The 15,168-nt window shown below is 39.6% G+C and overlaps 1 protein-coding gene across 26 annotated transcripts in view; it reads left to right on the forward strand.

Moving 5' to 3' along the window:
- The window catches only part of LOC105481485 (mono-ADP ribosylhydrolase 2), a 2,105,812-nt gene that overhangs the window by 1,434,899 nt on the left and 655,745 nt on the right, over positions 1–15,168 (forward strand). The window contains exon 1 of one of the 26 annotated variants that reach the window (XM_071080873.1): positions 9,754–9,775. The exons of the other annotated variants lie outside the window; for them this stretch is intronic. The gene's annotated coding sequence lies outside the window, so the exon portion shown is untranslated. Of the gene's footprint in view, positions 1–9,753; positions 9,776–15,168 lie in introns of those variants that run through there. 26 annotated transcript variants of the gene reach the window in all.

Genomic DNA, 15,168 nt, shown 5'->3' on the forward strand with positions numbered 1-15,168 from the left:
CTAAAAGTACTATTGAGATTTTCAGGACCCTGGAGTCAGTGAGCAATCTTGAATTGCTGGGTCCAGGGCTGATGAAAATTCCACTGAAACTGTAATAGCTTAGCCAATAATTATATTATAATATCAGACCCCTTGCAATTTTTGTGTCTTGGTCATTGAAATGATAAGAATGTTAGTAACGGAATATGTTCCTTCCAGGGGCAGGCCTAACGCCGTATTCATTTTTTTCCCCTTGTACAATAAAAGTGGTGCCACAGGCATATTGACCAAATCATTAGAAAATCAATTACTATTGAGTTAGAGCTGAACAAAATAGTTTGAAAAGTGTTTAATTTATTCCTTGGAATATCTGTTCTTTTAAAGTTCCTGTAATCTGTGATCCCTGGCTGACTCCTCTGTGATCCCTGACAGAAAACCTCATTTTCAAATCCTTTTCTTCCCCCTGTCCCCCTGCTATCCTTCCAAATGAGAAAATCATTAGAGGAAAAGAAAAAAGTGTTCAGCACAGTGAGATAGGAGCAAATCAACTCAACTATTATGAGAGAAACGCCCGTTTCCCTAACTAATCAAAATTCACAGTAAGTGTGAGGAAAACAAAGCCAAACTGGCAGAAATAATACAGTCAGACTTAGGAAAGACTTAGAATGCAGGCATATCTCATAAAAAGGTTATTTAGAAATAAATCTGATGGCTGTGAGGTGAGAAGTTAATGCTAGCATAGAGCAGAACCTAATGTCGCTTGATTTTCTGCTATTTCTGAAAAGGTCACTTAAGTTGAATCATATATTCTACTTCCTTCCCCTTGCCTTCCATTTCTCCCTTCCTTCTCTCTCTGCTTCTATTCCTCTCCCTTTCTTCCCTCTCTTCCTACCTCTCTGCAGTCTGCACTCTTCCCTTCCATTCTCCATCCTTTCTCCTTTTACTCCTCTCTTCTTTCTTCCTTCTTTTCCTCTTTCACCATATCTCTTTCTCCGCTTCTCCATTCCTTTTCCCTTCTTCCCCCTCTTCATTTCTCCCTCTCTTTTCTCTCTCAATTACACCTTTCTTCTCTTGTTTTTTTTCCCCACTTCCTTCCATAAAGGAAGCTCTTCTTTTGTTCCACCCTCTACACCAGGTCCTGGAGTTACAAAAACACAGCAGCCAGACACCCCACACTCAGACCTTATGGGCAGGGGCAACTGACAGGTTTTCAGTACTAAAATCATGTGTTAAGTACTAAAACTCAGAGTTTTTTTTCTTTTTCTTTTCTTTTTTTTTTTTTTTTGAGACAGGCCTCATTCTGTCATCCAGGTTGGAGTGAGTGGGGCAATCATAGCTCACTGAAGCCTTGAACTCCAGCCTCAAACTCCTGGGATCCTCTAGCCTCAGCATCCTGAGTAACTGGGACTACAGGTGCATGCCACCATGTCCAGCTAACTTTTTTTTTTCTTTTTTTAGAGACAGGGTCTCCCTATGTTTCCTAGGCTGGTATTGAACTCCTGGGCTCAAGTTATCTTCCTGCCATGGCTTCCCAAAGTGCAGGGATGTTTTAAACTGTTAGTGGAGGGGAGGTTTTTCTAAACTACCCCAACCTAGGGTGATCTGGAAGGACTTCTTAGAAGAAATAATACCTGAGTTGTATCTTAAGAAAGAGTAAGAGTAAGCCAATAAAGATGGGAATCTGGATGGAACAGGGAAAGGGGAGGCTAAAAAGGGAGAGTGGAGGTTCCTGCCATACAGTGGAGTATGTGCAAATGAAGCATGGAGGAAGGGAGGTAGGGAGAGAGGGAAAGAAAGCAACAGAGAGAAAAACACTGAGATTCAAAGACACGAAGATGTTTTGGTCTGGAACGTGGATTTCAGGTCCTTAGTCTCATCTATCTCCCTTAAATACAATGAGTACCTTAGAAAGGAAACCATATTATTTATTACTCCCTTAATAGAAAGTGCCTATCGCAGTAGTGGATATGTTTGACATATTACATACCAGATGCCCATTTAAATTTGAGTTTCAGATAAAAATCACATTATTTTTAAGTATGTCTCATGCAATATTTCATGTATATTTGTACTGAAAACATGATCTATTATTTATCAAATTCCAATATAATTGGGTATCCTGTACATTTATTTGCTAGATCAGCAACCGTAATTACCAAGCACCAGATAGTTAACGAAAGTTTAGCAAATGAATCACTAAGTCTGTCTAAGATGTATATAAGAAAGTGTCAGGAGAATCTGGTAGGCAGCTAGTCAAGTTAAAGTCGAATATTTAGGAATTATTGCTGGTTATTAAAACCATAGGCCAGCATCACCCAAGAATGTTGTGTAAAGTGAGAGAGAATTAAGGATGAGTCCCTGAGGATCAAAAAGATTTAAGGAGAAGGCAGAGGAAAGCTGGTATCCAAGGAAGAAATCCATTCATTAGTAATAGACCTTGGAGAAAGTGAGGACATGAAGACCAAGAGGAGTACATTTCAGAAAGGAGGAAGTGGCCAACAGGGTCAAAGAATCTAGGAAAGTCAGGAGGGTGAAAAACGTCCATGGATCTTAGCCACGAAAGTATCACTGGTGGTTCTATCAAGTAGGGGAGGTGTGGATACTAGCCAGATTTCGGTGAGTTAAAAGGTTAAGGGTGGGCCAAGTTGAGGGAGTAGAGACATGGCACCCTGTTGCCTCTTTCAAGAATCTAGGGTTGCCAGATTTAGCAAATAAGAGGGTACCCAGTTAAATTTGAATTTCAGATAAACAGTGAATCAAAGTATAGATGTTACTGAAGAAGAGAGAGAGGGGCAGTGCCCATGGGGGCATCATTTAAAGATGAGAAGATCCAGGATGATCCTATGTATGAAGGAGGAGAAGGAAGAGTGAAGAAGGAAGAAAGAGGAAGAAAGGAAGCAGAAGGAAGAGTGAAATTGAAGGTCTAGGAGCAATTACAGAAAGAAGAATTTAACTCTAGGGTCACAGTCTCTCATCTGAAACCATTGAAGCCTGATGCCAGAATTTTCCTTGGAAAAGTAATATGGTTTATATTTTCCATTAGCACTCCTCTGGGGGTTCTGTAGAAACCCCATAATCAAATATGTTAATATTTTTAATAGAAAAGTGTGAATGTTTTTACTAATTAAGATAAAGGCTGTAAAATAGCCTCGTTTCAGCTTAGATTTTGCTTTGCCACCAATGAATTATATTAAAAGACAAACAATTTTGGTTTTCAGAGCATTTTAAATTTTGTAATTGATGTTAAGGTATTAAGAATGTGCTCTGTTCTCTCCTTGGCCCTGAGGCAAGATGAAGCAATACCATTAATTATCTCTAAAATATATATCAGTCAATAATATAACTATTCCTCCCCAGTCTACTGTAGGGAGTTCAGTGTTGGCTTAGATGTTCCTGGTGCTAATTTGTTTTGCAAAATCAGGGTAAATAATGGATAAACAATATTTAAACACACAAAGTAAAGAGACCAGGGTACCTTGAGGTTCTGTGTGGGAAATGGGACAGGGACTGATGGGAAGATAAAAGAATGGTTCTCATGGTAAAAGAGAGAGAGACAAGCACTGGTTGGGTTCAAGAGAAGTTTCTGAGGATCAGGTCAACAATGTTCCAGCCCCAGCTCACAAACTCCCTCAGGGTCTTAAGTCAGATATACAAGTCGTCTCTGGAAGATAATGATGAAGGAGCTTACCGATGGTCCCTGTCACTCGTGCTAGGAGGGATGACTATTCCAGCAGAGTCCCCTCCTCCTGATCCTTCTGCCATTAAGGACTCAGGTCAATTTCAGCTTATCAATGGGATGTTCTCCAAACCCTCTGTGAAATACAGTGCCCTCTCTCCACCCATCCAAGTTCATCCCCCATTACATTCACCAGTTTCTTTTTTTTTTTCTTGGGCAATTATTACTATCTGAATAATGTTGCATATTTATTGTTTCCTTGATTCATTTTTCTCTCACCACTAGAATCCAAATCTCTTGAGAACTGACACTTTGTAGCCCTCGGAATCTAGAATAGTGCTTGGAACATAATAGGTGCTCAGTAACCATTTAATTAAAGCACAGACGCAGAGTGGAAGTAGACCACACCAACGCTCCATGAATTAAATGGGTATCTATGGCCTGCTCTTGATTCCTATCCATTACAGAAAGCTGAAGAACTTAGCTTTTATTTTGGGGGGAAGATAAAAGTGCCAACTTTTACTAAGCATTAAAAAAAAATCTGTAGGAATACAACTCATTTATACATTTGGAAATTTTTACATCTTACAAAAAAACAACCAGAAAAGAACTATTTGAATAAGCAGACATTTAGAAAGGTAACTGCTCCTAATTTGATTGGTCACATAAATTCAGTTTTTTTTGCAAAGCAGATTTATTTAAGTCAGAGAACTGAAAACAATTGAAGCTCGCAGTGAGAGCTCTCTATCAGCACCCTTCCTAATCCATGATATTTCATTGATGTATTGTTCATTCGGAAGACGGAGAAGACACCAGTGTCTCCAGTGTCTGTGTGTGGATCCAAATATCCCAGGGGGTCCCACAGCACCTCACTTCATCAAAACAGAGAAACAACGAGAGAGCTGGATGAGGCACCTAAGACCACAGCTAGAGGTAGCTAGATGAGTTAATGTCAGGTAAACGCTATGCTAACAAATAGAATGCAGCCAACAAATACAGGGCTGGAGCAGCTCAAAGACTCCTGCCTGCTTCTGAGGTTTGGATGATCCTTCTAACCTTTAAAAGTGGGACTGAGGAATCCTCCTAGACAGTTTGGCACAAACATCTGCTCGATCGGTGCAATTGCTTTTGTGTGCTGCCCTTTACAAAGCCAAATATTTAATGGCAGTAACAAATGTGTAAGAAATCATCCTGGAGATACAAAGTTGTATTCTGGGATTTCATGATTTTGTTATGTCACGGCCAAGTTAGTATTTTTAGTTAGCCTTGTTAAGCCCTTGAACAGGTGCTTGGAGCGGTGTAGAACATAGACGAGGTCTCTAATGGTGAATCTGACTTTGCCAAAGGAGAGCAGGTCTCCTGGCCACAGCTGTAAGTCTCAAGCAGTCCATGTCTTCTGGAAGTTTGTAAGGACTCATTTCGGCCAGCCATGGGGTTGGATAGCAGTTACAAGAAGGGAATTTATTGGGATTTCTGGGAAGTCACTAAGATCTCCCATTAACCCCCAAATGTCCATTTCTTCTTTATTTTCTTTGATTCCTTTGCTTCTTTTTCGCCTGTACAAGTTCTTCTTGGAAACTATGTAGAATTGTCTGGGTCTCGTTCATTAAAAGTGAAAGGACTTTCATCACTTCCAGAGTTTTGATTTAGGCCACCATTGAAGGGCTTCACTTTATTTGTAAAACTTACCTATCAGTAAGAAAAAAGAATTGAGTTTTCATATTAATTTATTGTGATGAACAAAGCAAAACAAAGCCCAGAGGCTATCAGACTATTATTTAACGTAAGTCAGCTCCCACACATTGCTTTACATCATCACTTCAGTATGCTAGGTCAAGGGTGCTTTGTTGTTTTGTTTGTTTGCTTGTTCCTTTTCCTTAAGTGGGGAAAACTATGGAAATGTGAAGCAAAGAGATACTCCTAATGGTCTATTTAATTAATTTTACTATTTGGTAAATTCAGATAATACACACAGGGCCAACTATAAACTTGAAAGCTGGTACTAAAGATACCATTGCAAGAAGATTCTGATAGAGGAACTACAGGAAAACATCTTCTCATACTTTGAAAAAGGAGATCATTATTCTTGCCAGTATGGCTTGGGTTCACTAATACCTAATTATCTACCATCATTGCCTTTTATTATGATTGGTTTTATAATAGGTGATATTAATATTCAGTGTTTGAATATGTTCCCTATTAGCATGAGGAAAAGCCAATAATGTGACACTAATATCATATTTAATATGATTTATTTTAATTTTTATGTTGGCTCTTGATCATTCCATATTTTTAATATTCACATTTCAAGGTGGTTCAACTTTTTTTTTCCCAATTACTTCTGTTTTTGCATAATCGGTGTCATTTTACCTCATAGCATCTCTCTTAGATGAGAAATAATGCTCCATCATGCCTCTTTACCAACAGGAAGATTCAGAGATATTAAAGTGATTTACCTAATTTTTTGTAAGTTCCTAACTTCTGTTTTGAGGATTGGTGCTTTCCTTCTCCCTTCCTTCTGTTTCTCCCTTCTTTTTGCTCTCTCTCTTTCCCTTGCTCTCTTCCTCTCTTCCTCCTATACTTTTATTTTCCTCCCTGTTTTTTCTTCTTTCCTCCCTCCCTCTCTCTCTTCCTTTTCTTTCCTCCCTCTTTATTTTTTCCATCTAGAGTATATACTATTAGAAAAATTAGTTTCTGCTATTTTCAAAGAAGAAATTGTACAGTGTAAATTGATCATTTATATTCAAAGAAAATGCTACCTAGGACATGCCTTATCTCACCTCAGTTCTCGGTGCTGCTAAGAGAGTTTGAGAAGCATGGGATAAGGGTGGTGGCAATGTGGCTGCAACAACGCCAGCTTAGCAATCCATGTCCTCACGCCTCCACTCTCGTTTCTCGTCTGGACTCAGGACCCCAGTCTAAGAGTGGCCTATAACTCTCCTTTCTGATTCTCTGGCAACAGGTGAGTCCCATGACCCCTGACGTTGACATCAAGCGCAAGAGAGGCATGGTCTCTAGCCAGTAGATTAACAACACAGCATCTTGGGTGCTACAGCACTAAGATAAGCTTAATCATCTTCCATTATTTCATGAAGTTGATTGGAGTGAGTGTGTGATTGGAAGGGAACAGATGTGGACAAAGAGTAAACTCTACATCTCTAAAATCGAACTCAACATCTTTTTCTCAAACCTGTGCCTTTCTCCAGATGTTTCTGTTTCTGCTACATTTCAGCGTTCTTCCTTCTGGTCACGTGTGCTGAAAGTGTCAGAGTTATCTTTGAGTCTTCTGTCTTTCCATCCCAGTTGCATAAAGTTTTCCTTTATTCTGTTTGTGCAATCCATCTCTTCCACTCAATTTTTGCACCTCTATGTGCTTCTGCCCTCCCTTCACCCCATACCAACTGTTGAGGCTTTTTTCCTTCTTTGGCCCTGTCTCTAGATTTTTCTTGTTCAGTTTCATTTCAATGTCCCCTGTTAGTTTAATGTACTATCTTGGCCAAATAAGCTTTCAATCCAAATCCTTCTTTGCTTTTCTATTAGATACATCATAAAGTAAAAATTTATTAGCTCAGAATATAAGGTTTTCCATAACCATTCCTTACTCACAAGTCCTTTGGAACCATCCACCTTCTAACAAGGTAAGCCTGCCTTCTTCATTGCTCTCTCTCTCTGAGCATTTGCTATTAGGATTCTCTCTGCAAGTCATATTTTCACACCTGCTCCCTCTTGTGTATGCGTGTCCCCCCCCCATGCATGTATGCATGCACACTTGCCTCTGACCTTCCCTTCATATTACTCTCTGAATTACAAGTTCCTGACAAATGTCTTGATACTGATGCTGATGAAGAGAAAGAATAGAACAGATTCAAAGGGGAAACTTCTGGGATGGCTTTCTGGCCAGAGGCTTATGGTTGGAAGTGTTATACCTATCCTTTTGCCATTCACGGAAGATTTAATAAATAAATGCAAGATGGACAATGTCAAATCATATCAACTCTTCTAACAGTGGAGCAAAGTAATATAGAATTGTGATATAGCATTGGTACCAAAAAATGTGAAATTATTTCTGAAATAAACGTTTTCTCTCTTTGAGCTAGAAGCATCTATTAGGACAAGAAAGGAAACCAAATGCCTACAATTTTGGGTCTTTTCACATCAACTTGGAGGCAAGGACAGTGGCTTAGTCCTCCCATAAGATAGCATCTTTCTTCCATTGTTTGTTTGGTTGCCCAAGTGCTGGTAGACCTCCCAGCTTTTTGTGGTCTTCCAGCCTCTATCTTTTCCCCAGGAGTTGTGATACTTACAGTATTAGTCAACAAAAGGGCCCAATGGATCCTGTTTCACATCTTAAATTATTCCTCTTGCACAGTCTGATTAAAGCTTGACAATATGAAAAGCAGACGAAAAGGCACAATAAACCAGCCATCACTTGAGGTCACCTACCATTTTCCAGTGTAAGTGGTTCTGAAGGAATATCTTTTCTTACTTTAAGGTTGCTTTAGAGACAAATAGCTCAGGTCTTAATAGTCAGTCCAAACTCTCATTCACAGAGCATTGCACATGTGTATTCCGCCCTGGTACTTTGTTGGGTTTCTGTTGAATCCCAAAACACTGCTTAAACTCACCTCAATTACAGGGTCAGCAGTGCACCTGCAGGCAACATGGCTTCTTTGTTATCCCTGGTTTGTTTTCTCTGGCTCAGTGAGAGAAACTTGACAGTCTGGTTAAACTGAATGAGCATTTTGTAACACAGATGCCAGACCCATGTCTCTCCAAGGACATAGGGCTCAAGTAGAGTAGACTTTATTAATGCCCAACAAAGGTGCACTTAGTCTACAAAATGCTGCCTGTCCCTCCAGGTGCGTCGAAGCTACTAATTACCATTCTTCCTTCCTTCCCTACTTTGGATGGGCAATGAAGAAAGGAGAGAGGGTAAATGAAAGATATTCTCTTTGCTCTGTAATTTGATGTCACAATAAAATACTGGAAAAGATGTTAATATTCACCACTGACCATTATCCGTGCCACAGTCTACGCCCTACCACATCCACCAATCTCAGAGTGCTTTGAACATAGGTTTCAAACATAAGCAGAACATTGGAAGTATGTGCCAAAGAGAATGCATTTGAATACGGTCCATTATTTAGGAACAGTGAGTTTCGAACCTTATTTGTCTTTCTGTTATCTATTCTTGTCATTTTTTTTGTCTTAAAACAAAATTAGTTACTTTCCTTTTTTGAAAAATTTTTTAAAATTCTATAATTATATTAATTCATTCATTTGCTTATTTAACATTTAATTAACATAAGGGTTGACAGACTTTATGTGTAAAGGGTCAGATAGAAAAAAATTAAATATTTTAGGCGTTGAAGACCATACAGGCTCTGTCACGACTACTCATATCTACTGCTGAGCATGAATGCTGCCACAGATAATAGTACATAAATGAATGAGCCTGGCTGTGTTCCAATAAAACTTTATTTACAAAAAGCAGGAAGTGAACTGTTGTTTCCTGACCCCCAAATTAACATATTTGTCTAGCTCCTGTGCTTTCATTACCATGCTAGCTTCAGGGGACAGAGATGAATAGAACTTTGTTCCTGCCTTAAGATGCCAATAGGTTAATGCTTCAGGAAACAAGGCTGACCTTCGGCAGAGTCACTTTTGGTGTCCTTCTATCTCTCTGCTGCTCCTTTTCCTGCCACTGTTTCAGACCTAGTGCTGCCCACTCTGATATGCCATCCAGAGTGCCTTGGTATGACATAAATTCTCTCCCATTTCTCTTCTATCACAACTTGCTGGCTCTCAGCACATTATCTTCAACTAGCCAAAAGACATAATAAAGTAACGTACATCAAGGAGTGAATCACTGGCAGTAGCTTAAATTGTTCATCCTTCAGGAGTTCTTACATATTAAAAGAGGATATTTTAAATTCACAGACATCTACCTCTACTTGTAAAATTCCCGGCAGAGGACTGAAGGAAATCTTTCTGAGCAGGGAAGTCCATGATGCCATCTAAATCTCACAGAAGTGAACATAAATTTCCTCCTGTGACTAATGAAGATAACCCACATGAATTGAGTCACTAGCATAGCAGTCATTGCCCTAAATCTTCCAGGTAAGATTTACTTTGAGCTCCCTAGTAGCTCTGTGAGTAAGGTGCCATTATTAATATCCCCATTTTACAGATGAGAAAACCATAGCTAAGAGGGGCTACATAACTTGGTACAAGTCACACAACTCTCATGTGAGATGATATTTGAACCTAAGTGGTGAGCAACCTTAATACTATAATTATAAAGAAGCAAGTCTTCTCTAAATCAGAGATAGCTGAGCTCTATTATAGAATCTTAGAAGAGGAAGGAAAATTAAATATTGCTTTGTATAATATTATTTTAAGAACAAGGACACTAGGGCTCAGAGAGCGTTTTGGATTTGACAAAGTAGCTTCAGACTGCTGGAAGTAAAATGCTGTTCTTAATGAGGTTTTTAGTTTATTTTATTTGTTTTTGTTTGTTTGTTTTGGTCTTAGTACCACATGGCCTCTTGACAGCATAGCAATAAAGGGAACATGAATTCATTAGAAAATGATTCCTTCCCGCTGGGACATTAGTCTGTGGAAGACTATAACATGTGCGACTTTGCTCTTTTATGCTCCCACTCATCTTTAATCATGGGCCTACTGGGAACACCTCATTGCCCCTCATTCACTGGGTGGTTGAGTCTTCATGAAGCAAACCCACACGAGTTGTTCTATGGAATGGGAGAGCAGAATGGTGCCTTCCATCATTAAAACTTCACATCTAAATACCAGCGCCTGACTATACTTTCTCTGAATTTCCCATAGGGTTGTTGAAAGCTCTAGCAAAACGTAGTTAAGACAAAAGATAGCTGTCTGTTTTATAAAGAATGTAAGAAATTTCCCAGTCAGATGGCTCAAGGAAAGGTTTTACCCAAGCAGTCCTACTTTCCATAGCAAATTCCAGTTGGTTAGAGCAAACACTGTGACAGTATCTATTGTTCAATTAAAAATAGCCACAATTATACAAAACATACCACCATATGGCATGTCCTTACATCTTATGTATACTGTAGATACTATTTTAGCTTCTTGTTTTTTCTTTTTCTTTTTTATTTTTTTATTTTGAGATAAGAGTCTCACTCTGTTGCCTAGGCTGGAGTGCAGTGGCATGATCACGGCTCACTGCACCCTCAACCTTCAGGGCTCAGCTGATTCTCCCACCTCAGCTCCCAAGTAGCTGGGACTACAGGCATGTGCCACCACACCTGGCTAATTTTTGTTTTGTTTTGTTTTGTTTTGAGAGACAGGGTTTCACCAAGTTGCCCAGGCTGGTCTTGATCTCCTGGACTCAAGTGATCTGCCTGCCTTGGCCTCTCAAAGTTGGGATTACAGGTGTGAGCCACTGTGCCTGGCCTAGCTTCTTGCATTTTCTATGGGTACATTTTCATAATAGCTTTTTAAAATCAAGGTGGATCTTAGAAGTAAAAGAAGATATAAGAATTTTATATATTCTTGAGATATGGGAATCTGATAGTTTCAGCTGTCATAAATCCAATGGAAATTCACAGCTTCAATGTGTACATCATGTTGGGAATTTTTCTCCTTCACTGTTTCTCATGGGGGGGAGGACGGTTATAGAGTTAAATAGCAGGGTTATCTTCACCGACTCCACTGTTGGCATTATTTTCTTTGAAAAAAATGTGCAGAGAGATATTATGTAAACAATATGAGAAATCCCTTCTCTATGGGTCAATTTAGTAAACTTAGAGCAAAGAAAAACTATAGCTTCTTGTTGCTAGAAGTATTACACAGAACACAGATAGCACTTGTCAGTTTCCCATACAGAGAGTCAGGTAACTGAGTGGTACTCAATTCTCAAAGCAATAAGAAGGCTGAATATTCCGGAAATCCACAATGTAGTAGTAAAAATCAGGTGACTTTGAAACTGCATGAGGAAGAACAATAAACAAATTGCTAATTATTCCCTGCCCACCAACATTTTTATTTATTGAGATTTCTATTCCTATCTACTTTTTGATTTATTGAGATTTTAAGGGAATAGAATTTTCGGGGAGGTTGTTCAGCAAATATACTGTCAACTCATATCATTCTCTTGATTTTTTTATAGAAGAAATTGAGGTACAAAAAGGTTACGTGCTCAGTATTACATTGTTATTAAGTAGTTTAGCTGGGATTTGAATCCATGTCTTCTCATTCCAACCAAGAGACTTTGTTGACTAAATTAGGCTACTCTCTATGGTGGGTATATGGGCACAGGTAGGTGTAACAGTACAGTGGTAGTGGTGTTAGTGGTAGTGATGCAGAAGGAAGAAGATACTGCTCATCTCTCCTGATACATGCTTATGAGGCCATAAATAACAAGGTTATTATGTCAGTTAAGAATAGGCTTACCTGTAAACAATGGTTTTCTCACAGTTCCAGAGTTAAGTTATTCAGGGTTGGTATGGCTGGTCAACATTGTTTAAAAAAGATCTAAATATCTTCTCTCTTTCTGCTATCTTCATTGTGTTGGTTGTGGCTTCATGGGGACAGGATGACTGCTGCAGTTCCAGTGATCACAACTGTGTTCTAGACAGTTGCTTTGTTTGTTTGTTTTGTTTTTTGTTTTTAAGAGACAGGGTCTCACTCTTTGACCCAGGTTGTGCAGTGGTGTAATCATACCTCACCAAAGCCTCAACTCTGTGGGCTCAAGTGATCCTTCTCGCCTCAGCCTCCCAAATTATTGTGCTTACATGTGTGAGCCACTGTGTCCAGCCTCATACTGTTGCTTCTGATAGGAAAAGCCAATGTTTATCTAGAGTCCCTACCAATCTCTTCTGCTTTCATTTCATTAATTATCGCTGTGTCATATGGTCACCCCAGTATCATGGGAGTTGTTATCTCCCCTGGCTCTGGGCCCATTGCCTTCCCCAGGCAGACAGGGTTCAGTTAGGCTGAAAAGGAGGAAATGGATATTAGATGGACAATACATATTGTTGACACAGTTCCTAATAGAATACAGTCATCCTCCTTCTACACTCCAATTCAGAGGTTTGGTTTCCTTGTCAACACTCACCATGGTTTTACCCTAGTGATTTTGTCAAGCTGCAGGGAAATAAAAGGTAGCTGCTCTGCAAAAAAAAAAAAAGGTGACAGGCCCTGATTTACTACAAGATGTGCTGCTTGCACTTCTGTGGTGTTTTTCCAAAAGGAAAAATGAAGCTGACCCTAGAAGTCTCAGTTTGTGGAGAGTATATCTAGCATGCGATACTATTCTACTCTCCCTCCTGTTTCCTCGAGCATTGCCTGAATATTCCTCTTTGGTTATTTTACTATTTCTCTAGAACATATATAATTTCAGAAGTCATCTCCTTTTATTTGTTCCTGTTATCCAGTCTTTAGCATAGCTAGATATGAGCCACCCAAATGATGGCATTCTTCTTTTCTTTCTGGCACAATAAAAATTTTAAGTGAAAGACAGAGTGTTAGTAGTCTGAGTGGTTGTTTATAAAACTAACGTTGACTATATAATGCGGTTCCAGATTTAGGCCTTGTTGTGATAGGCTTTTTCCTGCACTGAGAAATGGATATTTAATGACCATCCCACTATGGCATAGATGCACTTCTTAAGTTGAAAAGGCCTCCAAGGAATCTTCCCAGGAGAAAAAAGAAAATCTGAGTTGGAGCTTAGCAACATCCAGTTCTGCATCAAGCAGGCCTCTCTGCTATGAGAGGGGTCATTGTTTCACATCCCCTTTGCTGTGGCGGACTAGCAGCTGTGGAACCCACCCATGTTGAGGGACCAGCAGCAATGACCAGGAACAACCCTGGCTGACTCGCACTTACTACTCTCCAAGAAAAGTCACTATAAAAGAAGTCAGGAAGTTGAGAAGAAAGTGGGTTTTCCTTCACTTAGCTTTTCTGCTTAAGGCTTAGAATCATCGTGTATTTGTCTCCTAAATTGAAACAACAAACCTATTTAAGCAACCTATAAAATATAAATAGATTTTCCTTAGTGTAGTCGGTGAGCTTTCTCAGACTGAGTTAGTGTGGCAGCTGCCCCAGTTTAGCTTCTTCATAAGAAACAAGGCTCTGCTGAAAATGCTGAGCGCCAGGACACCCTCTCCCTTAGTGTGGCTCAGCAGAGATCCTTGTTGCTTTCTGAAAGCATCCACTGACCCCATGGCTTAGCTGCCTGACCCTCCTGGAAGTACCATGACACACTTCATTTTTGTTTTGTCTTTTTAGAACTCATGTCATCATTTGGGTTTGAGCACTTTATTGTGAAGGCTGCCTAGCTCACTGTGGCATCCTCCGTGCCTCCTACCCAATGCGAAGTCAATAGATACTTTTCAATTTAAATTGGTTTTGTAAGGGAAGCCCAGTATGCAGGATTAGGATAAAAACAGGAATAAAGGGACTTCTGGGGACAGTTAATGGCTGGATGGAAGGAGAGTCCAAGGTGCCTTGGCCCTGGGTCTTTTCTCCATTATTTTGAGATGCTACCTTTGGTAATTGCTCTTATTCCATCCCCAATAAATTAACACATTTGCCTTTGGCATTTTCGAGCATGCCCTATCAAACCATGAGGGCTTTGGTGTTAAAACTCTCCTGGGTGGTGTCCAGGTTTTACCAGGAAGCACCGACTAAGTAAATGGAGAAGCATAGTTGCAGGTCTCTCATTTGTGCCCCATGAGAGAGGAAAGAGAAATGACAGAAGACTCACAACTAGAGATCTCAGCATCCACTTGTGTCCTCTTTGTTAGACATAAAGCTAGCCACATGAGATTAGATTCACCATTGGCAACTCAGATAATAGATCTGAAGGGCAGCTTGTTCTTAAGAAAGGAAGGAATACAAGCCAAAGCAGAGCAACTATCTTTCACAGGGGCTTTCATAGAAACTTTTTCATCGGTACAGTTTGGCAACATGACCTCCAAGGACAAGGGCCCTTATTCCGATAATATGAGCTATGATGGTTTAGTGGTTAAAACCTGGAGCCGAAAAGCCTGGGTACAATCACAGAACCACACTTTGCTGCTAGATGGTGCTGGGAAAATTGTCAAACCTCTCTGTATTTTTCATCTTAAAAATTTGGGATGATAATGGTATCTATGTCATAGGGCTATTATGAGCATTAAATTATTAAATAATTATAAATTACTTAGAATAGTAATAGGGTTATAGTATACATGTTTGTTAATAAATTACCAAGCCTGAATAACCAAGGGCTTTGAGCCTGACTATAGAAAACAATAGAGAAGTTGTAGTTATAGGATCCACCAGGTAGATTTCAGAGCTGGACTAAGGTAACCAGGCAGTCAGATGGAGACCTTGGGGGAATGATCCCAGTGATGGATAGTTGAGATGCAGATCAACAACTGAGGCTGGGCATTCTGCAAGTCTGAAACTAGCAAGGATTGTATGAAGTTTGTGGATGTCAAGAACCTTAAATGTCCTAATTATCATTTATTCTTTTTGAAACAAGA

This window comes from Macaca nemestrina, chromosome 15, assembly GCF_043159975.1.
Source record: "Macaca nemestrina isolate mMacNem1 chromosome 15, mMacNem.hap1, whole genome shotgun sequence".
In the NCBI taxonomy this organism is placed as follows: domain Eukaryota; kingdom Metazoa; phylum Chordata; class Mammalia; order Primates; family Cercopithecidae; genus Macaca; species Macaca nemestrina.